Here is a 26002-nt window from a genome sequence, read left to right as displayed (position 1 = left end):
TCCTTCCCCTAATATTAGATGTAACTTGAGCTGCTCCTCGGAACTAGAAGGGCCTGACGAAAACACACTACACGCCCCAAATTGCTCTTTTTATTTTTTTTTTCTTCTTTGGAATTATTGTTCTCCTATTTATAGTTTTTCTATTTCCTCCTTTGCTGCTGTGCCGTCAACTGTCACTTTTTATTGCCCTAGTGTGCTTGCTTCTACTGGCCATTCTCTCCTGGTTATTAAGGCTACTGGTAGACTTGGACATGAGATTTGCATTGATGGGATTAAAAGAAATTTAAAGTAAACATACAATTAAAGAAGGGTGAGTGTTATAGTAAGTGAATTATCTTAATAAAGCTGCTATAAGAAATTAAATAAACAATCAAAGACTCTTAGTGTCTTGTGAGCTTTATTCCATAGTATTTTGGAAATGTAATTTGACTGTTCAAGTGCCTTTCTTGTTTATCTTTTGACTTTGGGCTCTAGTCCAATCAGTGAAGGCTTAGTAAAGTGTCCCTTGATTCTCAGAAACCAAAACACACTGGAGACAGCACAAGAAAGGAAAGGAGATTTATTTTAAGACATTATTCAGAACCCAGCTGAAGGAAGCATGGTCAGAGATCTCTCTCTCATTCTCCCCTCCTTCTAGCTACTTGGTTCCCTAACGTCTCTTCATCCTTCAGCTGTTTTACAGCTGTTCCATCTTCCTCTCTGCAGATGAGTTATTCTGCTTCTCTGTGAAGTTTTTAGTTTCTTTTCCTTCATAACACTGGCTTTGGGCTGCCATGCTGTCGATTTTGGCAACAACTCTTCATGACCTTGCGTCTTCAGTGCCAGCACCCTCCAATTCAGCCTTTCCATCTCTGAAAATATGATTGACTCACTTTGGGCCAAGAATCTGTCCCTGGCCAAATTAAGTGGTCAGAGAGCAGGGCAGGATGGCTCCTCTTCACGGAAGGCTCTTCTAATCTGCAGGCAACAGGCTGAGGAGACTTTGGCAGGGGAAAGTGACTGGCGTTTCAGCCTGAGCACAATTTCTATATTTCAAAACTCTGATAGGTGATGTATTATTACATATTTACATTTCTCCTTTGTTATTCTCCATTCAGTGCTTAGAGTCCTGTGAATACTAAACAAATTATTTATTGATGATGATATTACCTATCAGAACGTCCCTGTAGCTCGAACGGTAAAGAACCTGCCCGCGATGCAGGAGACCAGGGTTCGATCCCTGGGTTGGGAAGTTCCTCTGGAGAAGGGAATGGCAATCCACTCCAGTACTGCCTGGAGAATTCCATGGACAGAGAAGCCAAGTGGGCTAGTCTGTGGGGTAGCAAAAAATCGGACACAACTGAGCAACTTAACACACAACACACATATTACTTATCACCATCTGGAGTTAGATGATCTAGCCTAGTCAAGAGTCACTGTCTTGGCTTTCCTGCATGTATAAATGCAAAATACATCAAAAGCAATCCTTTCCTTCAGTGCTTTCCTGTCATCTGTTATGATCCTAGTACTCTTTGTAAAACTTTAGTTCATGCTAAACCAAACATAATGAAAATTTAACTTTTAGCCAAAATTATTGTTGATGTTTCAGTGAAAAACCACTTTAAACTCCACACTGCATCCACATGGAGATGTTTTCCTGACCCAAAAGTAGGGATGATTTGACAGTTTGACTAAAATCACTACTTTTGAAACCATGTTTCCTTCTTTTCACAAAAGTATAAAATGATTGTGAGTCAGTCATGGGTGGAAGAGTTTATTATTAGTTTTTCAAAAGATGCCAAGTGTTGCAGGAAATTTTTCTCTTAGACCAAGATGAGAACAATTTCATTTTAAAAACAATCAAATGCAAATTTAACGTTCCTCCAGTTTTAGTCTAGCATTTGAAATGCTACTAAACAGGGTTCAAACATTTTCTTATGCATGACTGAACTTAACACTCAAAATAACATTCTGAGGTTGGTAGTATCATTTTGCAGCTGGAAAACAGGCTCGGGGAGGTTAGAGGACTTGTCCAAAATCACAGTACATTGTGCTCCAGATACGGACTGGTCATTTTACTCCAAATCTTGTGGGTTTTGAATGGCACTTTGCTCTTCCTTTATCTTCTCCCTAAGAATTTGGGGGGAGGGAGTTGGCATCAGTTAAGTGCTATATCTGGGCTTCCCTGGTGGCTCAGTTGGTAAAGAATCTGCCTGCAACCCAGGAGACCTGGGTTTGAAACCTAGGTCGGGAGGATCCCCTGGAGAGGAAATGGCAACCCATTTTAGTATTCTTGCCTGGGAAATCCCATGGACAGAGGAGCCTGGTGGGGTTGCAAGAGTTGGACGCAACTTAGTGACTAAGCCACCACCAAGTGCTATATCTAAGTGTTTCAACATCCACAAATTCTCCGTATAATGTAGATTTGTTTTTCTAATTAAGGCCCACGAACTTGATGACATAATAAAGTACCACCTAATTACTTATGATAAATGAAGAAGCAATAGACTGAAGATTAATACCACCTATGACAATCTTTGACCCTGTCCCTCACAGTTGAAATCACATATGCTATTTCATTCAGTGAATCCCTTTCTAACCCTTTCTAATTTTGTCAGAGATGTAACCCTAATTCTTGAGATTAAAATAAAATGTAAATATCTAGTGAAACCATTCTTAGAAGGAATAACTCTCAATGCTATCACAAGAAAAAAATTAGTCCCAAGTGAGACTGTGACTGTGTGGTTAGGATGTTAGCCTACTTAAAAGTAGAAAGGTTTTCAAGGAGATATACACTTTTGCTATTTACGTTTACTTTCTTCTTTTTTCTTTTTTGGCTGATCTTGGTCTTCAGTGCTGCTCAAGGGCTTTCTCTAGTTGCAATGAGGCAGGGCTACCTTTTGTGATGGTGCTCAGGCTTCTCATTGAGGTGGCTTCTCTTGTTGCAGAGGACAGGCTCCAGGCATGCGGGCTTCATGAGTTTCAGAGCGTGGACTCAGCAGTTGTAGCACAGGGGCTCAGCTGCCTTGTGGCATGTACAATCTTCCCAGACCAGGGATTGAACCCATGTCCCATGCATTGACGCGCAGATTCTTAACCACTGGACCACCAGGGAAGTCCCAGCAATTTAGCTTTTAAAAATGGTCTGTGATTCAGATTTTTTGTGAATTTAGATTTGTTTTTCCTTCTACTAAGCCTAAAATGAGCAAACTCTTGTGGTGTTAATTACTATCCAAAGGCAGATATTAGATTGGAATTTAGGTCCTCTGTGTGCACTGTTCACTAAATTTTATTGGTTAATACAACATTCAGTGCTTATAACAAGATTCTCAAGACCATGCCAGGCAGAGGAATTCTAATAGTTATTATGGTCTAAAGAGCACAAATAAGAAATAATCCACATAGAAAAAAATACTAAGAAACTGCCAACACGTAAGTTATTTCTAATTCTTACTTCTTTATGTTGACTGTATTCCTATTCTCTTTGCTTAAAGGCACTTAGGATCACTCTGGAAAGAAAAATCACTGAGACATTTAGGAACATTTTAGGGGAAAGGAAAGCAAGTGCAACTGATAGAAAAAAAATGAAAGTGTGAGAGTTGCAGTTCAGGACAGAGAGGAAGAGTCAGAGACAAACATAGAGGAACAGCAGTGTTAGACTTCTGTTCAAAGTAAAAGGATCAAGGTGGGTATTAGGAAGAAATGAGAAAAGTTATTTAAAGAAGACCACAAGATTTGAGAACTGTGAGTATAAAGAGAAGTAGATAGTCCCCTTTTCACATATGAGTTCGTGAAAATGTGAATTAGAGTAAACTGCATGAATACTAATTAATAGAATTATATAATTCTATTAATTTTATTTCTCTCTCTGTGTGTGGATATAATCTTTGATAATATGGCTCTATCATTTTACTCATATTCTCAATTTTGCATTTTTCCATCACAACTTGATAAAAATTAATCAGTTGAAGTCTAAAAAGCATTGGAAGAGAATGAAGATTTGCTCCTTTCTGTCATAACTATACTAAGTTTATAAGACTAATGCTTTTTATTACTATCATCAATACTGTTATCTATATTTTATACTCTTTTAATAAAATAAAGGTAAAATACAGTGAACTGTTAGATTTGTCCAAACAGTGTAAGGCAGACTGTGGTCTACGAGCCCACTTCCCTTTTCAACCTCAAATGTTCGTTTAGCTGAAACACAAAGGATCCAGGTTCAGCACATGGAGGAAACTTAGAAGCATCAGCCAATATATGACTGTGAATTGAAGTCAGGAAAGTCAAGAACATGGAAGGCCTAACGTGGAAAGTATTTTTTCAGAAGTATTTGCAACGTATTCAGATGTATATTAATGAGAAAAACAAGAGGTTAGGTAGAAGTATCTTTTTTTTTTAGATAAAGGGAAAAGACAGTAGAAATTTAGCTGTCCTGAGAAGGTGAATGTTTTAGTAAAGGTTCAAAGGATTGTATGCATTTTGGTTATAATCTCTATCAGGGTAATTAGCACTTGCCTTGAACTTGGGGAAGTCCTGAGAGACCCCAGCCAAGTACTTTCCCTTCAGTGGGCTTCATTTTCCACACCCGATAAATAGGGAAATTATTCTTTAGTGCCTTGATGTAAAGATCTCTAGGAAAAATACTTGAAGCACTGGTGCAGTCACTTGGGTACTTAATGGTAGTGAGTTTTTGTTTGATGGCTATTCTAAAGAATAATGACTTGTGATTCTCACAGACCACTCTTCACTGCTGTCATAGTTAGCAGAAGCCTACTCCATCTGGTGATAGGGGGAAACCACACCCACAGCAGCAGCAATCACACCATGGCTTAGACCTCCCAAGGCTGGCTAGGGGTAGTGTTTTACAAAGACAGGAATCCTGTGGTGACTTCTGGCAGCCATCTTACAATTTGTGAGAGTAACGGAGACGAGAGCAGAGACACTGGCCCAGATTCCTGATACTTTTGTGCCATTTATTTAACTACTCACAGAGCTTCCTAGTTCTAGATTTTTGTTATGTCCCATTATTGAAAGTCATTTGAGGGGGTAGATTTTACTTGCAACCAAATACACCCTAATGGCTATATAGAATATATAATTTGATCCCATAAACAAAAAGCACAGAATAATCATTGGATTTGAAGTTTGCTCTTCAACTTCATCCCTAGTTCCTGCAGCCTTTCCTTCTTGCCCTAATCCATCAGTCCCTCATGGACTCTTTTTCTGTCTAGCGCGTGTGCACCTGTGGTGGATTCATGTCAATGTATGGCAAAACCAATACAGAATTGTAAAGTAAAATAAATAAATAAATAAATAAATAAAATAAAATAAAAAATAAAAGAAAATCCAACTTATACAAAAAAAAACCTTCTCATTCATTTCTCAGTGAATTCACCCGTTTTACACTGCCGAGTCCCTCCTTGTGCTGGCCTTCATTGTTTGTACACTGTTGATTTGAGCAATAGAAGTAAGGAAAGTTGCCCAACTGTGCAACTGAAACAGCTACAATTTCAAGGTTTCCAGATTCACTTGGGTCCTAACACCATTTAACTTGCTTTTCATTTGTTACTAGTTAGTTCTCTTTCCCATTTTCCTTAGCATCTGCTCCAGATCTATTCTTCTCCAACCTGTTTTACACCCTTGTCTTCCTCCTTTCATCAGATAATTTTGTGTCCCTTTGGAGGCCAGAAGTGGAAACCATATAACTTGCCACTACCTCAAATACAAATTTTGTTTTAATTTTGTTTTCTGCTTTAGCATCAAGATAATCAGGAGAAAATGGTTCATATAAAACTTTGTTGCTTGTTCACAATTGTTTCTTAATATTCCTGACAGAACTTAAAAGCTTTTGCACGGCAAAGGAAATCAAACAAAACAAAAAGACAATCCAAAGAATGGGAGAAAATATTGCAAATGAAGCAACTGACAAGGGATTAATCACCAAAATATACAAATAACTAATGTAGCTCAATATCAGAAAAACAAAGAACCCAATCAAAAAATGGTCAGACAATCTAATTAGACATTTCTCCAAAGAAGACATACAGATGGTCCAAAAGCACATGAAAATATGCTCAACTCAAATATGTTATTAATGTAAATAAAACTGTAATGAGGTATCACTTCACACCAGTCAGAATGGCCATCATCAAAAAGCCTACAAACAATAAATTCTGGAGAGGGTGTAGAGAAAAGGGAATCTTCTTACATTGTTGGCGGGAACATAAATCATACAACTACTATGAAGAACAGTATGGAAGTTCCTTAAAAAACTAAAAATAGAACTGCCATATGACCTAGTAATTGCACTCTTGGGCATATATCCAGAGAAAACCATACTTCAGAAAGATACACATATCCCATTGTTCATTGCAGCGTTATTTACAATAGCTAAGACATGAAAGCAACCTATATGTCCATCAACAGAGGAATGGATAAAGAATGGAGTATTACTGTGCCATTAAAAGAATGAAATAATGCCATTTGCAATGATATGGATGGATCTGGAGATTATCGTACTAAGTAAGACTGAGAAAGACAAGTATCATATGATATCACTTATATGTGGAATATAAAAAATACACAAATGAACCTGTTTACAAAACAAATAGATCTACAGACGTAGAAAACAAACGTATGGTTAGCAAAGGGGAAAGGAAGGGGAGATAAATTAGGAAGCTGGGATTAACATATATATATTATTATATACAAAATAGATAGATAATCAACAAAGACCTACTGAATAGACCAAGGAACTCTACTCAATACTCTGTAATAATCTAGACGGGAAAAGAATCTTAAAAAGAACAGTGTATGTACATGTATAATTAAATCACTTTGTTGTAGACCTGAAACTAATACAATGTTGTACATCAAATTTACTCCAATATAAAATAAATAAAAGTAAAAATTTAAAAACTAAACTAACCCAAACTCCCACAAACCAATAAATTTTGTTTTAATTTCTTTCTTTTCTGTTTTAGAAGAAGGAATTCATTTTTGTCTTCATAAACTCCTTTCCTAATCTCCTTCTACCTTTTTTGTAATCTTGCTATATTACTTAACTTCCAACACCCCCCTTCTCCAAATATGTTCCAATTTCCTCTCTTCTGGTTTATTTCTTGAGTACAGACCAAAATGCAGAATAGGAAGATCCTGAGTTCACCTCCTCCCATGGACACACCAAAACTACAACTACATATAGAACAACTTTTTAAGAATGACCGGGAGTAAGCCAAACAGATTTTCTACAACTAAAAATATAAAGAAAAAGCCACCATGAGATGGGTGGGAGAGGCAGAGATGCAGCCTAGTTAGAACCCATACTCCTAGTGTGGCAACCCCAAAATGGGAATGCTGTCACAACTATGGAGGTCCACCCTGAGGAGTGAGGGATTTGAGCACCACACTAGGCTCCCCAGCCCAGGGAACCTGCAGCAAGGATACGAGCCTGCATAATGCCTGGCTTTGAAAACCAGTGGGGGTTACATCCGGGAGAGTTGAAGGGCTGGGTGAAACTGAGACTCTACCTCTTGAAGGGCACACACACAGACTCACCTGCTTCAAGTCCCAGGACAGAGGCAATAGCTTGAAAAGCATCTGTGTCATATGAGACGATCCACCGGTTAATATTAAGGAAGGTACCAGAGGGATAGGGATCCGCTGGAGCTTCCTCTGGGGGAGAGAAGCACTGGCAGGTGCTGCTCCTTTTTTTAAACTTTCCTTCCACCTAGCTGGTTTGGCAGGCACCATTCCAGTCACTCTTAACCAACCTAGCTAATGCTGTGCACCCCATCCCAGTGTTCCCCTGAGGACCTGTCCTACCCAAACTGCCAGCCTGCCGACCCCTCCAACAGGACTCCCACCCTGCCTCACCTGATGGGCGTCCCCAGCTGGCATCAGTGCCCCTTCAAAGTGGCTCCCACCCTGGGAGGCGAGCCCCACTTCACCTGGCGGGTGGCCTTGGCTGACACTGGCAACCTCCCAAGTGTCTCCTGCTTCAGCCCTGTACACTAGCATGCTCACAAAAGTTGTGGCTGGGCCTCACCGCCGGTCACACTCGGGGCCAGCCCCACCTACCAGTCCACCTGCAGGGTAGCAGCTGTGGCCCAAACACAACAGAAAGGCTCACACAGCCTCTACAGGGGGCACGCACCAGTGGTCTCCACAAGACACCTTCTACATAAGGCCAACTCTTTCCAGTCTGGGAGATATAGATGCTATACATGATACATAGGGGAAAAAATGCAGAGAGTTAGGCAAAATTAGGAAACAAAGACATGTCTTCCAAATAGAAAGAACAAGATAAAACCCTAGAAAAATAACTAATGAAACAAAGATAAGCAGATAAAGATATCAGATAAATTTACCAGATAAAGGTATCAAATTAATAGCCATAAAAATGCTCATCAAACTCAAGAGAAGAATGGATGAACTTAGAACTTTTAGATAGAATATTTAAAAAAAAATCAGACTTGAAGAATATAGTAACTGAAATGAAAAATACAGAAGAAGGAGTCAACAACATGCTAAATGATGGAAAAGAATGGATCAAAGATAGGGCAGAGGGAATCACCTAACTGAAGATAGGGCAGAGGGAATCACCTAATTGGAACAGCAAAAAGAAGAATTTTAAAAGGGAGGATAATTTAAGGGACCCCTGGGACAACATCAAGCATATTAATATTCTCATCTAGAAGTAGGAGAAAGAAAGGGACAGAAACCCTATTTGAATAAATAATGGATAAAATCTTTAACTCGGTGAAGGGGAGACATTCTATGTCATGGAAACAGAGTCTCAAAAAAGATGAACCCAAAGAAACCCACAGCAAGACACATTGTAATTAAAATGTTAGATATGGAGAATCTTAAAATCTGCAAAAGAAAAGCATCTACTTACATGCAAGAGAACCCCCGTAAGGTTGTAAGTTGATTTCTCAGCAGAAACTTTACAGGCCAGAAGGAAGTGGTATGATATATTCAAAGCACTGAAAGGAAAAAAACTTAACAACTCTACCCAGCAAGGTTATTGTTCAGGATTGAAGGAAAGATAAAGAGTTTCCCTGACAAGCAAAAGCTAAAGGAATTAATCATCACTAAACTAGCCTTGGAGAAGGCAATGGCACCCCACTCCAGTACTCTTGCCTGGAAAATCCCATGGACAGAGAAGCCTGGTAGGCTGCAGTCCATGGGGTTGCAAAGAGTCGGACATGACTGAGTGACTTCTTTCACTTTTCAGTTTCATGCATTGGAGAAGGAAATGGCAACCCACTCCAGTGTTCTTGCCTGGAGAATCCCAGGGATGGCAGAGCCTGGTGGGCTGCCATCTCTGGGGTTGCACAGGGTCGGACATGACTGAAGCGACTTAGCAGCAAACTAGCCTTACAGAAAATTTTAAAGACACTTCTTTAAATAAAAAAGAAAAGGCCAAAAATAGATACAAGAAAATTATGAAAGAAAAAAATCTCATTGGTAAAGGCAAATGAATAGTAAAAGTAGGGGATTTACCAACCACCTGTAAAGCCAGTATAAAAGTTAAAATATAAAAGTAGTAAAATCATATATATCTAAAATAACTGTTACATGAAATAAAATGTAAAATATGATGTTAAAAAACATAAAATGAAGGGAGTAAACATGTACTGCTTTTAGAATGTGCTTGAACTTAAGTGAACATCCAATTAAAATAGACTGCTATATACATAGATTGTTAAATATGAACCTTATGGTAACCACAAACCAAGAAACTATGATAGATAGACACACACACAAAAGAAAAGAATCCAAACATAACACCAAAGAAAGTCATCAAATCACAGGGGAAGACAAGAAGAGAAGAAGAAAGGAGCAAGGAAGAACTACAAAAACAACCAGAAAACAATGAACAAAATGGCAATAAGTACACACCTATCAATAATGACTTTAAATGTAAATAGAAAAAAATGCTCCAATCAAAAGACATAAATAGGGTGGCTGAATAGATTAAAACAAAAGAAAACAAAACATGTCTCATATATTTGCTACCTAAAAGAGACTCACTTCAGATCTAGAGACAGACTGAATGTTGAGAGATGGAAAACAATATTTCATGCAAATAGGAACTAAAAGAAAGCTGGAGTAGCAATACTTATATTGGACAAATAGACTTTAAAAAAAAGTCTGTTAAAAAAAAAAGAAGGGCATTGCATAATGATAGAGGGGTCAATCCAACAAGTGGATATAATGCTTATAAGTATCAATGCACCCTATATAGGAACAACTAAATATTAAAGGGAGAAATTGGTGTAATACAATAATGGTAGAGGACTTTAACACCTCACTTACATCAATGAATAGCTCATCCAGACAGAAAATCAAAAAGGAAACATTGGCCTTATGTGACACCTTAGATCAGATGACATTAATATATATATTAATATATATATTAATATATATATATAAAATATTCCACCTACAAACAGCAGAACACACATTTTCTTCAAGTACACATGGAACATTCTTCAAGACAGATCACATGTTAGGTCACAGAATAAGTCTTAATAAATTTAAGAAGAATTGAAGTCATATCAAGCATCTTTTTTGACCACAACAGTCTGAAACCAGAAGTCAATCACAAGAAGAAAACTGGAAAAACACAAACACATGGAGGTTAAACAATAAGCTAGTAAACAAATGGTAGGCCAACAAATGAGTTGAAGAGGGCGTGAAAAATACCTTGAGACATATTAAATGGAAATACAATATTCTAAAACCTATCGATATAGCAAAAACAGTTTTAAGAGAGATGTTTATAGCAATACAGGCTGACCTCAGAAAACAAGAAAGATTTCAAATAAACAATCTAACCTTACAGCTGAAGGAAGCAGAAAAAGAGCAAAGTGCAAAGTTAGTAGAAGGAAGGAAATAACAAAGATCAGAGTGGAAGTAAATGAAATTGAGACTAAAATAACAATAGAAAAGATCAATGAAACTAATAGCTGGTTCTTAGATAAGAAACAAAATGGATGTCTTTAGTCAAACTCCCAAGGAAAAAGAGAGGGTCCAAATAAATAAAATCAGAAATGAAAGAGAAATTACAACTGACACCACAGAAATACAAATGATCAGAAACTATTACAAATATTTATACACTAACACACTGGACAATCTAGAATAAATGAATAAATTCCTGGAAACATACAATCTTCCAATGCTAAATCAGGAATAAATATTAATAGAAAATCTGAATAGATCAATCGCTACTAGTGAAATTGAATACTCAATCAAAATGCTCCCAAAAAAGTAAAGTCCAGACCGAATAAATTCACAGGTGAATGCCACAAAACACTTAAAGGCAAGTTAATACGTATGCTTCTCGAACTATTCCAAAAGGTAGAAACACTTGCAAAATCATCCTACAAGTCCAATAGGATAACAAAACCAGATACAGACACTAAAACTAAGGAAGAGAAAAAGGAAAATTAAAGGCCAATATACCTTATGAACCGGAGAAGGCAGTGGCACCCATTCCAGTCCTCTTGCCTGGAAAATCCCATGGGTGGAGGAGCCTGGTAGGCTGCAGTCCATGGGGTCGCTAAGAGTCAGACGCAACTGAGAGACTTCACTTTCTCTTTTCACCTTCATGCATTGGAGAAGGAAACGGCAACCCACTCCAGTATTCTTGCCTGGAGAATCCCATGGACAGAGGAGCCTGGTGGGCTGCCATCTATGGGGTCACACAGAGTCGGACACGACTGGGGCGACTTAGCATACCTTATGAAAAGTCCTTGACAAAATATTAACAAACCAAATTCAATAATAATTAAAAGGATCATACACTGTGATCAAGTTAGATTTATTTTGGGGATGCAAAGATAGTTCAATATTCACAAATCAGTCAATAGAATACACCGCATTAACAAAATGGAAGATAAAAATCATAGAATCTTGTCAATAGATGAAGGAAAAGCATTTGACAAAATTCAATAACCGTTTCTGATAAAAACTCAACAAAGTGGGCAGAATGAGAACATACCTCAACATAATAAAAGACCATGCATCACAAGCCCTCAGTTAACATTATACTCAACAGTGAAAGATGGAAAGTTTTTCCTCTTTAATCAGGCAGAAGACAGGGTGCCCACTCTCCCCACTCTTATTCAACATAAGAAGTCCTGACCAGAGCAAGCAGGCAAAGAAAATAAGTAAAAGGCATCTAAATTGGAAAGGAAAAAGCAAAACTGTCTTTGTTTGTAGATGATATAATGTTATATATAAGAAAACCCTAAAGACTCCACCAAAAAACAAAAAAACTATTAGGCCTAATGAATGAATTCAGTAAAGTTTCATGATACAAACTTTACATGGAGAAATCAGTTGCATTTCTATACTACACTAACAATAAACTCTCTGAAAAAGAAATAAACAATTCCATATACAGTTGTATCAAAAACAATAAAATACTTAGGAATAAATTTAACCAAAAAAATGAGATCTGTACATGGAAGACTATCAGTTTGATGAAAGAAATGGAAAAAGACACAAATAATTGGGAAAGTATCTCATGTGCGTAGATTAGAAGAGTTAATATTGTGAAAATGTTCACACTAACCAAAGCCACCCATAGATTTAACGGAACTGCTAACAAAATTCCAATGGCATTTTCCACAAAAATATTAAAAACAATACTAAAATTTGTATGGAACCATAGAAGACTTAATAGACCGAAGCTGTCCTGAGCAAGAAGAACACAGCTGGAGGAATTTTACACTTCCTGATTTCGAACTATACTGCAAACCAATAGTAATCATTGCAGTACTGGCAGAAAAATAGACTCATAGATCAATAGAACAGAACCGAGAGCCCAGAAATAAACCTGTACATATATGATCAACTAACATTTGACAAGACATCCAGAAATATTCAATGGGGAAAGGATAGTCTCTTCAATAAATGGTGTTGGGAAAACAGGACAACCATATTCAGAAGGATGAAATTGAATTGTATCTTATATCACTCACAAAAATTAACTCAAAGTGGATTAAAGACTTAGACACAAAGCCTCCAACCATAAAACTCCTAGAAGAAAGCATAGGGCAATAACTTCTTGATAACAATCACAGCAAAAAGCTTTTAAATATGACAGCAAAATTTGTACAAACAATGAAAGCAAAAATTAATAAATGGGAATATATTAAACTCCCACACAGCAAAAGAAACGATCAGCAAAATGAAGAGGTAACTTACTGAATGGGAGAAAATACTTGCAAATCATGTATCTGATTAAGAGATTAATTTCCAAAATATAGAAAGAACTCATAAAATTCAATAGTAAAACAAATAAATAAAAACACAATTCAATTAAAATATGGATGGGGGGCTGAAAAGACATCTTCCCGAAGAAGACATACAAATGGTCAATAGGTACGTGAAGAGGTGCTCAACAGCACTAATCACCAGGGAAATACCAGTCAAAACCCCAGTAAGATATTACCTCATACCTGTCAGAATGACTATTATCAAAAAGACAACAAATAACAAGTGTTGGTGAGAATTAGGGAAAAAAGGAATCTTCATGCACTTTCAGTAGGGTTTAAATTTCTGTGGCCTCGGTGTATGCAAATATTTACAGCATTTCAATTTATAATTGTCTCAAACTAGAAGTAATCCAATATTCATCAACTAAGAAATAGATGGGGCAAATTGTGGTATATCTTTACAGTGGACCAATACAAGGAATAAAAAGAAATGAAGTTCTAAAGCGTGAAACAACATAGATGACTCTCAGAGGCATCAAACTAAATGACGTAAGCCAGATATGAAAGGATCCTGATTTACTTGATATTCTGATTAAGTCAGAGTTAGTGGGACAGTAATCAGATCAGTAGTTCCTAAGGACTAGGGGTAGGGAGAGGGGACACAAGGCAATTTTTTGAGGTGATGGAAATATTCCATATTATGGTTGATTCATGGTTGTATATTATTTGTCAAAACACAGAGAGCTGTACATCTAATACAATCAACCTGAAAAAAAAAACATACTGTAAAAAAACCCAAAACAATTCCTTTACCATGCTTCTTACCTTATTTATTTATTTATTTACCTGATTGTGAGGTTTCTTAGGGAAGGGACTTTTTCTATGTAATTTGGATTCAGCTAATATTTATTCACTGTTTACTATGTGCCAACATCCATTAACTGCTGGAGAACTGAAGTGAACCAGACGGTTTATCTCTGCTCTCAGTATATCATCTTAGCGTTAGTTATAACCTGCTTCTATTCCTTTTCTAGCAAGGTTCACAGAAAGGTCATCTAAACTTAAAGCTCATATTTCTGAAAGATTCAACTACTAGGTACATATCTAGCTAGAAACTTTTGCTCATCTATAACAGAAATCCTCCCAAATAATGGCTTAAATAAGACAGAAGTTTGGACACAGCCAGTCCAGGGCTAGTTGGAAGCTTCATGGTATCAACTGGGACTCGAATTTCTTTCTGCTCTGGCATCCTCTGTTTGAGGATTTTATTTGCAAGAGACAAGGTGGTTTAAGCTGACTAACCAGCCTCCAGCTATCATGTTTGTGTTACAGGCATCAGGAAGGACCATGGAGGAACCTCTACCACCCCCCACCCCTGACACCTGTGCTTTAAGGAGACTTCTGGAAGTCCCACAGAGCAGTTCTATGAGAATTTAGTCACAAAACCACAGCTATATATCATATATATATATATATATATTTCATATTCATATATATAGATTTCAGGCAGCACTATGTCTAGTTTAAAAAAGGAGGTTTTGGAAAAATGACCATTTGGCAACCAACATGGTGAAAATAGATCTGGACAAGAATAACCAGAGAATCTAAATCCAGGGAGGGACATTTGCTGCACAGCAGAGCATTTTTATGCTCATAAAGTATTTCCCCACAGATTGCTTATTGGTCACAAAGGGAGGTAGTAACTGTAGAATGGAGTAACCAGACGACACCCTGACCGGGTGATCAAGACAAATAACAACCAGCGAGGAGCGGGCAGGCGTCATGTGGCCTCCAGGTGTGACTCTGCGAAGGCCATGACATGGAACTCATGCTAGTGCAGCTGGAAATGCATGGCTTGAATCTAATCACGAGCAAACATCAGACAAGCCCAAACCAAGGAACTGTCCATAAAAGTACGGGCCTTTCCAAAACTGCCAGTGTTATGAAAGGTAAGGAAAGGTGATAAATGTTTCCAAGATTAAAGGAGACTGAAGGGACAGTAACCAGATACAATAGGTGATCCTGGACTGGTTCCTGGGCTGGAGGAAAGCAAACTGCCCTAAAGGACGTGATTGAGACATTTGACTAACCTGGTAGATACTGACTTCAGAGAGAGAAAGAGCAAGATCTGAGGACTAGTCCTGAATCTATTTCCCCGGTACCCCTATCCCCTCAGCCTATCTCCTGAATCTTCCATGTAATCTCACAAAGTCCAGTCTGTCCTCCACATTGTCATCAAGGTGACTTTTTTTTTTTTTTTTTACTTTACAATACTGTATTGGTTTTGCCATACATCAACATGAATCCGCCATGAGTGTACACGTGTTCCCAATCCTGAACCCCCCCTCCCCCCTCCCTCCCCATACCATCTCTCTGGGTCATCCCAGTGCACCAGCCCCAAGCATCCTGTATCCTGCATCAAACCTAGACTGGCGATTCATTTCTTACATGATATTATACATGTTTCAATGCCATTCTCCCAAATCATCCCACCCTCTCCCTCTCCCACAGAGTCCAAAATTCTGTTCTATACATCTGTGTCTCTTTTGCTGTCTCGCATACAGGGTTATCATTACCATCTTTCTAAATCCCATATATATGTGTTAGTGTACTGTATTGGTGTTTTTCTTTCGGGCTTACTTCACTCCGTATAATCAGCTCCAGTTTCATCCACCTCACACCGAGGAAACCAGAACTGAAAGAGACACGTGTACCCCAATGTTCATCACAGCACTGTTTATAATAGCCAGGACACGGAAGCAACCTAGATGTCCATCAGCAGATGAATGGATAAGAAAGCAATGCGGGAGACCTGGGTTCAATTCCTGGGTTGGGAAGATTCCCCTGGAGAAGGGAAAGGCTACCTACGCCAGTATTCTTGCTTGGGAAATCCCATGGACAGAGGAGCCTGACAGGCCACAGCCCATGGGGTCGCAAAGAGTCGGAAAAGACTGAGCGACTAACGCTTTAACTTTCAAGAGCTCCTTGTCTCATTTTTAAATTTCTTGGTCGTCTCTGGCTCTTTGTGACTGCAGGGACTGTAGCTGGCCAGGCTCCTCTGTCCAAGGAATTCTCCAAGCAAGAACACTGGAGTGGGTTGCCATGCCCTCCTCCAGGGGACCTTCCTGACCCAGGGATACTGCACCTCCTGCTTTGGTGGGTGGATTCTTAACCACTGCATCGCCTGGGAAGCCCACTTGTCTCCTTAAGGGCTGCCTTTTCCCTGTAACCTCACATAGAGGAAGTGGCAAGCGTGTTTTCTTGGCTTCTTTTGTAAGGGCACTGATCCTATTTATGGAGACTCAAACGACAGTGGCCTGATTGTCTCTCAAAGGCTCCACCTCCATCATGTTGGGGGTTGGGACTTCAATCCGTGGATCTGGAGAGGGCACAACGATTCAATCCCTGACACTCCTGATGAGAGACCATCTGTGGCTTGATCCTAGGCACTTAACCATCATCCTCTATGTGAACTCAGAGTTCCCTGTGGGGCATTTCTCTCCTGCGCTCCCGTCACAAATGGTTTCTGTTCTTGAATGTTCCCTCCATGTTCCGTCGTCATGACATAATGCTGTGCATGAGATAATGAGGATAAGCAGGGGAGGTAATAAGCCAGCAAGATAAGGCGTTATTTTAAAGCTTTTACCTAATTTGAAATACGGGCTGGACTATCATGTGAAATGCTCCCATTAAACATTTTTAAAGGAATTAATTTTTCAGAGGAATAAGTAAGTGTCTACTGTATGTGCCAACTCAAAGGGAAGGGCAAATGAAGATGGGCTTGTTGGCTGACTTCCACCTTAGAATTTCCTGTGAGGCTATTAGATGCAGCCAGCTAAGGATCTCATTATCTTAGTCAGACTTATTCTGTCAACAGCCCTTTTTCTCTGTCACGGCTGGTACCGAGAGCCATATGTCATAAAACTCCCTGTACTCCCGAAGTTTGGAACCTTTGCTGGAAGGAAAACGCATTACTGTTGTGGAACCAAGTGACCTATGGAGTTCCCCAAAGAACTGTCCTTTATGTCTTTTAGTTTTGTGGCGAAAACTCATGGCTTTTCTTACCCATGTGACTTTCCCCCCATTTCCCATCTGTTTACTCCCTATAATTTTTCCAAAATGTTATTCCATCAATCTGTTCAGTAAAAAAAGCTTGCTTACCTCACTTGCTCTCAGGGATAAAAAAGCATCACAAGAATTGCATTTAGTGATGAGTTGATACAATTCTGTTTCACTGGACTTGTCAAATAAGATCACCAGCAAATAAACACTTAGCTAGAATACAAGACAGAAGATCCAGTTATTATTTATTAATATCTATTCCATAGATCTCTATCTGTACCCAAACTCACATTTTTAAGGTATTAGTTTTAACTGTTGTCAAGCATTCCCCTTGAAAGTCAAGTCTGTAGTAATATAATGAACAGTGAGAGAGGATTGAGAGTATAATTGTCGACTGCTTGAGTGAAGATTATTCATTCTGCACCATGTATTCTGTTAAGTGGAATTCTAATTTGTGACTGAGCATCATGTTCATTTCCATATAGGAGAGATGGTCTACAAAGCTCTTAATAGCTTTGTATTTCAAAGGGATGCTGCTATATCATTTTATATCTAATCTATGAACTTGGCATGTCTATTTCTACTTTGCTCTATGAATTTAAAAAGTCACTTACCTCATATTCTTGGAGTAAGTGAAGTAATAGATTATTTGTGACAGCAGCAATTTCTAAGCTATGGCTCCATTTAATATGTTATTAGACTCTAAAATCATCCAAGATTTACAATTAAATTCAGGAAATTGATGGAGAATCTGAGTTACTGTCTTACCTTTCCAGAGAATATTAGTGTTTCATCAATGTCCATGTAAGTTTCCAAAGAATTGCCAAAAATCTTACATGTTTAACACTCTTATATGCAATAGATTAATGATCACTATTTTAATGGAACAGATAATAACTTCTTTATGTACCTCACAGGCTGATGGGAATCTTAAGAAATAATTTATAGGAAAAAATATAGAGAAGAGTTACTCTATTATTAAGTATATTTTATTTAAAATAACAATTTCTTAAGTTTCAGATATAATAGAGAAACATAACTCTTGAGAAATCACCTAATATTATTTTGTAATAAAAAATAGATATATATTCTGCTCACAAACCAGAAAGAACAGCCTAGTCTCATTATTTATTGCCTGTGAAATCAACAGTGCTTGGAAATCTGTCTTGGGGTTAGGGTTCTAGGGCCTGGACTTGACTTGAATCATGCCTCCCCCTCTGCCTTATTGAAAATATCAACAGTAGTATCTTTTACTAAAAGCTTCGCTCCCCCCACCCCATTCTCTAAAACAAGTCAACAGCCATGACAGACTCTGGCGGGGGTGAAGTCCCATGTCCAGGATAGCTGTGCTGGTTGTTTAAGGCTGGCATCCATTCTGATTGATCAGAAGCTGTCCTAGACACCCTGTGAGGTAGATGAGGTAGATGTCATTTATTATTATCATCACCATCATCATCTCTATTTTAAAATTAGGAAACTGAGAGGTTAAACAACATTTCCAGGGTCACATAGTTAATAAGTGGCTAGAGCCAGTATTTGAACTCAGACAGGCTGTCTTGTGGCTCAGCTGGTAAAGAATCTGCCTGCAATGAGGGAGACCTGGGTTCAGTCCCTGGGTTGGGAAGATTCCCCTGGAGAAGGGAAAGGCTATCCACTCCAGTATTCCGGATTGGAGAATTCCATGGACTGTGTAGTCTATGGGGTTGCAAAGAGTCGGACACGACTGAGCGGCTTTCACTTTCACTTCTCAGTCTGTTTCCAGGATCTATGCTCTTAACCTTGACACTATCGATAAGCAGCTGCGTGCAAGGGTCTGTAGAAAAGGAGTCATATCTGGGATGTGTAGGGGAATCAGATGCGTGGAGAGGGTACAAAGAGGAGATGGCAGATCACAGAGGTGACTCTATCTGCCCTACCCCCTAGAAAAGGGCTGGATGGAACATCTGTAACTAAATATTTTACATTCAAGGAGCATTTGAACTGAATGGGAATTTGAGAAAAAAAGACAAATGCCTTCCTTTTACAGATGAAGAAAATGCAGTACCAAAAAGTACTTAGTTGCCTACGGTGACATAGCGCCTTCCTTCAATTTAAATCATTTAATCAGTCAAATACTGTGCTAGGTGCCTGAGAAATAAAGATAGCAGGTCCCCTTGCCTTCAAGAAAGTTATACTTTAGTCAGAAAACCATGTATAAGAAACCAAAGTTATGAAACAGCAAAAGTACTATAAAAGAAATATAAGTGAAGTGTATGAGAACTCAGAGACTTTCCCTGGGGGTCTTTCCTTGAAGGCTTCCCAGAGGAGGCAGCCTTTGAGCTGAGTACTGAAAGATGTGTAGGAGTTTCCCACATGGAGAATGAAAAGACGTGTATTCCAGGCAGTCCAGGTGATTGGTGCTAGAATGCAAACTAAAGCACCTGCATCCTCACTCGGTCCAGCCCTCAGCCTTCCATACTACCAGGGAAAGAAATCCCCAGCCTTGGGAAGCATTCTTGATAGGACTGTTCTAGATCACAGGAGAATACACGCCAGAAAAACACACACAATCGGTGGCAACTGAAGATTTAAAATCATTTCTCCTCTCCTAATCCAACATTTTCACATCTCTTACTAATGCTTTCATTATACCTTGTAGCTATATGCAAATTACATATAGAAGATATTTTATCTGCTTTCTCCTTAGTTTGAAATGGCAGAGAAATAATTTAACACTCCCATTTAAGAACCATCATTTATTTTGTTTTCTTCTTAGGAGAGTAAGACCAGTTCCAGCTTTCAGCGTTCAGTTTTCCTGCTCTTGAATAGCTGCAAAAATTTCTGTAAAATCCATAGGCTTTGTTATTTTTTAATTAAATGACATTTTCTCCCAAGTTTTTTTTTTCCTGCAAATTAAAATAGTAACTACATTGGTTAGCTGTGTTCAGAGTATATGTGTTGAGGTTATGTGCTGGGTTTCCCTGGTGGCTCAGTGGTAAAGAATACGCCTGTCAATGCAGGAGACACAGATTCATTCCCTGGTCTGGGAAGATCCCACATGCCCTGGAGCAACTAAGCCTTTGGGCCACAACCATTGAGCCTGTGCTCTAGAGCCTGGGAGCTGCGGCTACTGAACATATGTGCCACCGCTACTGAAGCTCACACCCCTAGAGTCCACGCTCCACAGCAAGAAGAGCCACCACGGTGAGAAGCCACCGCAACTAGAGGGTAGACCCCACTTGCTGCAACTAGAGAAAAGCCTACACAGCCGTGAAGACCCAGTGCAGCCAAAAATAAAAATAAATAAATTATTTTTAAAAACGATTATAAACTGAACAAGGGCTCCTGGAAAGAGGATGTATTGGGAGTAAAGTCCATCTTGAGACTTCTCAGCCTCAAGAAATGGAAGACTTTTCTGGTTATTCAAACATGGACTTGGTCTTCTGTGGAAAATTAGGAGGATTTAGAATACACAGTTCAACTTTGGGCTTTTGAAAGGATAATGATGCAGGGCTGGGTTCTAATCATAGCATCAGATTAGCTTTGACCCCTCTGGTAGACTAGGACTTGAATTCAGTCTGACTCCAGAACCCTTGCTTATAATCATCAACCTGAGCTGACCCCACTGCACAACTCTGCCTTTAATAAAAAACATACAAGTCCCATCATAGCACTGGGGCTTGAAGTTCCTGTGCCTGCAGTCTGTCAAGCCCTGCGATATCCCCTCACCCCAAGACCCCACCAAGTAAAGAACCCTCCTTCTCTGGCAATCTAGGGCAATTCATTAAGGGGAGGGGTGGGGATGGAAGTGTTCACACTTGCCAGTTGGCAGCATCCAGCTTGCTGTTTCTCTTCTGTTCCTGCTCCCTTCATCAATGTTTACTGTCCGGGAAAAGGTACTTGAAGGGGCCCCACTACGTTTTTTTTAATTTTAATTTTTTTTAATACCAGAAACATTTTGTATTAGGGTATAGCTGATTAACAATGTTGTGATAGTTTCAGGTGAACAGTGAAGGGACTCAGCCACACATACATATTTATTGCTTCTCCTTTATTCCCCCCAAGCCCCCATCCAGGCTGGCACATAACACTGAGCAGAGTTCCATGTGCTATACAATAGGTTTTTGTTGGTTATCCATTTTAAATATAGCAGTCGGTACATGACCTTCCCAAAGTGAAGGGGCCTCACTATTGCCATAGGTGATGGTGTCCTTCCAAAGAGGGTTATCAGTTCAGTTCAGTTCAGTCACTCAGTCATGTCCGACTCTTTGCGACCCCATGAATCGCAGCATGCCAGGCCTCCCTGTCCATTACCAACTCCCGGAGCTCACCCAAACTCACGTCCATTGAGTTGGTGATGCCATCCAACCATCTCATCCTCGGTCGTCCCCTTCTCCTCCTGCCCCTAATCCCTCCCAGCATCAGAGTCTTTTCCAATGAGTCAACTCTTCGCATGAGGTGGCCAAAGTACTGGAGTTTCAGCTTCACCATCATTCCTTCCGAAGAACACCCAGGATTGATCTCCTTTAGAATGGACTGGTTGGACCTCGTTGCAGTTCAAGGGACTCTCAAGAGTTTTCTCCAACACCACAGTTCAAAAGCATCAGTTCTTCAGCACTCAGCTTTCTTCACAGTCCAGCTCTCACATCCATACATGACTACTGGAAAAACCATAGCCTTGACTAGACAGACCCTTGTTGGCAAAGTAATGTCTCTGCTTTTGAATATGCTATCTAGGTTGGTCATAACTTTCCTTCCAAGGAGTAAGCGTCTTTTAATTTCATGGCTGCAGTCACCATCTGCAGTGATTTTGGAGCCCAAAATAATAGTCTGCCACAGTTTCCACTGTTTCCCCATCTATTTGCCATGAAGTGATGGGACCAGATGCCACGATCTTAGTTTTCTGAATGTTGAGCTTTAAACCAACTTTTTCACTCTCCTTTTTCACTTTATAGCAAGCAGCAAATACTTAAATAGCACTCACCATGTTCCAGGCACTGTTCTAAGGGCTTGACACATAACACTCCTTTGATACTTTAAGCAGACTCATGAAGACAGCAGTCTACTATCCCTCCATTTTATACACTAGAAAGCTGAGGTACTGGAAGATTAAGTAACTTGCCCAATAAGGTAATAATGAAGCTAGCCTGACTGCAGTGCCCATCATCTTAAGCCTGTTACTGTACTAATGTCCCAAGACCTACTCCTGATTCTTCTAACAATTGAGACGAAAGAAAGGCTCTGGGTTCCTTTTAGGAGTTATAAGAAGAACCTGCTCCCAACTGGGGCTACACTCCCAAATCCAGAGAACCATCTGTGCTCAGATTATCTCAAACCCTTTAACATGAACAGTTATTTGGTTTTCTCGAGTAAATGTGTCCTAAAGAATATCCATAAGCATGGGCGATGGTTGTACTTATGGGTAGTAAAGTAATGCTCAAAATTCTCCAAGCCAGGCTTCAACAGTATGTGAACCATGAACTTCCAGATGGTCAAGCTGGATTTAGAAAAGGCAGAGGAACCAGAGATCGATCAAATTGCAAACATCTGCTGGATCATTACAAAAGCAAGAGAGTTCTAGAAAAACATCTATTTCTGCTTTATTGACTATGCCAAAGCCTTTGACTGTGTGGATCACAATAAACTGTGGAAAATTCTGAAAGAGATGGGAATACCAGACCACCTGACCGGCCTCATGAGAAACCTGTATGCAGGTCAAGAAGCAACAGTTAGAACTGGACATGGAACAACAGACTGGTTCCAAATAGGGAAAGGAGTATGTCAAGGCCGTATATTGTCACCCTGCTTATTTAACTTATATGCAGAGTACATCATGATAAACGCTGGGCTGGAAGAAGCACAAGCTGGAATCAAGATTGCCAGGAGAAATATCAATAACCTCAGATATGAAAATGATACCACCCTTATGGCAGAAAGCAAAGAAGAACTAAAGAGCCTCTTGATGAAAGTGAAAGAGGAAAGTAAAAAAGTTGTCTTAAAACTCAACATTCAGAAAACTAAGATCATGGCATCTGGGCCCATCACTTCATGGCAAATAGAAGGAGAAACAATGAAAACAATGACAAACTTTGCTTTTTGGGGCTCCAAAATCACTGCAGATGGTCACTGCAGCCATGAAATTGGAAGGTGCTTCCTCCTTGGAAGAAAAGCTATGACCAACCTAGATAGCATATTAAAAAGCAGAGACATTACTTTGCCAACAAAGGTCTGTCTAGTCAAAGTTATGGTTTTTCCAGTAGTCATGTATGGATGTGAGAGCTGGACTATAAAGAAGGCTGAGCACCAAAGAATTGATGCTTTTGAACTGTGGTGCTGGAGAAGACTCTTGAGAGTCCCTTGGACTGCAAGGAGATCCAACCAGTCCATCCTAAAGGAGATCAGTGCTGAATACTCATTGGAAGGACTGATGCTGAAGCTGAAACTCCAATACTTAGGCCACCTGATGCAAAGAAGTGACTCATTTGAGAAGACCCTGATGCTGGGAAAGATTGAAGGCGGGAGAAGAAGGGGATGACAGAGGATGAGATGGCTGGATGGCATCACTGACACAATGGACATGGGCTTGAGTAAACTCTGGGAATTGATGATGGACAGGGAGGCCTGGCATCCTGCAGTCTATGGGGCTGCAAAGAGTCAGACACAACTGAGTCACTGAACTGAAATGAATGGGTCAGTTTCTTGCAGAGGAAAGTTGAAAGCAGACACAAATCTGTAATGATGCAGCTACTTACTGCACACAAATTATTTTGTGTTTGTTTGCTCATTTCCCCCCTCCTCCAACAAATATTTAGTGAGCACCTACTCTGTATTCAGGGATGTGGTGGTAAGTCAAACAGTCCAGCTTGCTGCCTTTGTGAAAGTCATATTCTTACAGACAGCAGTTTAGCCACTTGGAATCATGCTGCAACCATTTCCATATGAGAAGAGGTTCTACACTCCACATTTGAATAATGAGTCGGCCCCATGTGACCGTCCCCTGTGCAATTCCACAGGGGCCTGTACTTAGAAGGAGTGTTTGTTTTAATGCTCTGCTGTCACCATTTTGGAATTTTTACAAATTAATGAACAACGGTCCTGCACTTTCAGTTTGCACTGGGCCCTACACATTATATAGCCTGCCCTGATTTTCGCCTGTAGATCTCCTTGTTCATAAGGCTGAAAACTGCCTGCATTCCTGAAACGGCTGTTTTTCCATTCACATTTCAGAAATCTCTAGGCCAAGTTTTAATCAAAAATCAAACTCAATGTCCCAAGATGATGGCCCCTGGGCTACTTCCTCCTTCCCCTTCTCACCCTAAGAACCACTGTGCGTTTGTTGTACATCACTTGGTTTCTGTAACTCTGACAACAAAAACTGGTTGAAAACATGAACTTGCACCAGATTATTGACTAATAAGAAAATAAGGTTACACTTAGGGAATTGCACTTCAGCCCAAACCTCTGACTTGATCTCTTTTTGGTTCCCCACTTGCAATCCACTTATTTTGTCTTCCTCCCATGTCTTAGATTGTGATGAGAGCAGTGAGCTATTTGTCCTTTGGGGACCAAATGGGACCAAGGGGATGTGGCAGAACTGGAAAAAAGGAACCGCTGTGATCCTGCTTTTGGTTAGATTGTAATGTAGGCACTTGGACTCTAGATTCTTCCATGACACTTGTTCTTCCTCAGTGTTTATGATCCATTTGCTCTTTTTTCTTAAAACTTGCTCTGTGGGAAAGAAAAGAAATACAATCAAATATTTTTTTAATCAAAATGTAAATGACTAGTTAATAAGATTTAATGTGTATCTCTTCTCACATGAGATGAGATGTTTCTAAAATGATGTTTCAATTTTAACATAGTGCAAAACCTATCTGAACATGCTCAAGGCTGAAGAGCTGATAGGATAATTCAACTTCAGTCAGGAGGACTCCAGGGATGTGTGGGGAAGAGTGGGGAGATGAGAGAGGAAAAAAGGAGAACTCTTCCCACTGCTCCTGACTCTCATCTAGGAGTAGTCCTGAAAGATCATTCCTTGCCCTGAATAAAATGGAATTGCCCTGAGCTTTTGAATATGGAGGCTATAGACCAGGTAGAAAAGGTAAACTGAAAACCAGGTCAAAAAAATAATTAAATGTTTTCCATGGTAACTGGGGCATAAACATCTTTGTGAATTAGTATGGAAGGAGATCCATCCCGCTGGTGCCCCAGTTAACCCGCTTGTGATTGTCTGTCCTGACTCAGGCTGTTCTCCAGGTGGGAAGCAAGTCTATCCAGGGATGCCGGGAGCCAGCGTGGAGAATCCCGCCCATGGCAAAGGTCATGAGGAAGAGGCCTGAAGGACAAAGGTGAGATCAGGCCTCGAGGGGACCCCCTTCTTGAGCATCTACCCCAAAACCAGAACCTGTTTTTTCATGACTTTCATCAACTCTTCTGACATTAACAGGGGGCTGTCCCTGACCAAAGAGTTAACTTAGGGCTCTAGCTGATAAATCTCCTGGGCATGAAAGGAGTGTTTCAAACCCCCTGTTAGCATTCTAGCTTACTTGGCAGGTTTATCCAGACTCTTGCAACATTGTTGAGCCTATACTTGTTGCCAAGTTCTCACATCCCTTATCCATTGTGTTCCTGGGAATGCATATAGTCAGGATGTAGTAGAAACAAGTAATAGCCTTAGCATTAGCAAGGAGAAGGCAATGGCACCCCACTCTAGTATTCTTGCCTGGAAAATCCCATGGACAGAG

At 39.7% G+C, this 26002-nt stretch overlaps 1 long non-coding RNA gene across 1 annotated transcript; it reads left to right on the top strand.

Moving 5' to 3' along the window:
- Positions 1-3271: 3271 nt before the first annotated feature.
- On the top strand, positions 3272-25606 carry LOC120878427. Its single transcript, XR_005724541.1, has 2 exons — positions 3272-3411; positions 25503-25606. It is a non-coding gene; the product is annotated as an uncharacterized LOC120878427 (long non-coding RNA).
- The last annotated feature ends 396 nt before the right edge of the window (positions 25607-26002 follow it).

The sequence above is a fragment of the Oryx dammah genome, unplaced genomic scaffold (genome assembly GCF_014754425.2).
Source record: "Oryx dammah isolate SB20612 unplaced genomic scaffold, SCBI_Odam_1.1 HiC_scaffold_19, whole genome shotgun sequence".
Classification (NCBI taxonomy): Eukaryota; Metazoa; Chordata; class Mammalia; order Artiodactyla; family Bovidae; genus Oryx; species Oryx dammah.
The sequence above is the reverse complement of the archived record's forward strand: the minus strand, read 5'-3'. Positions and strand labels throughout refer to the sequence as shown.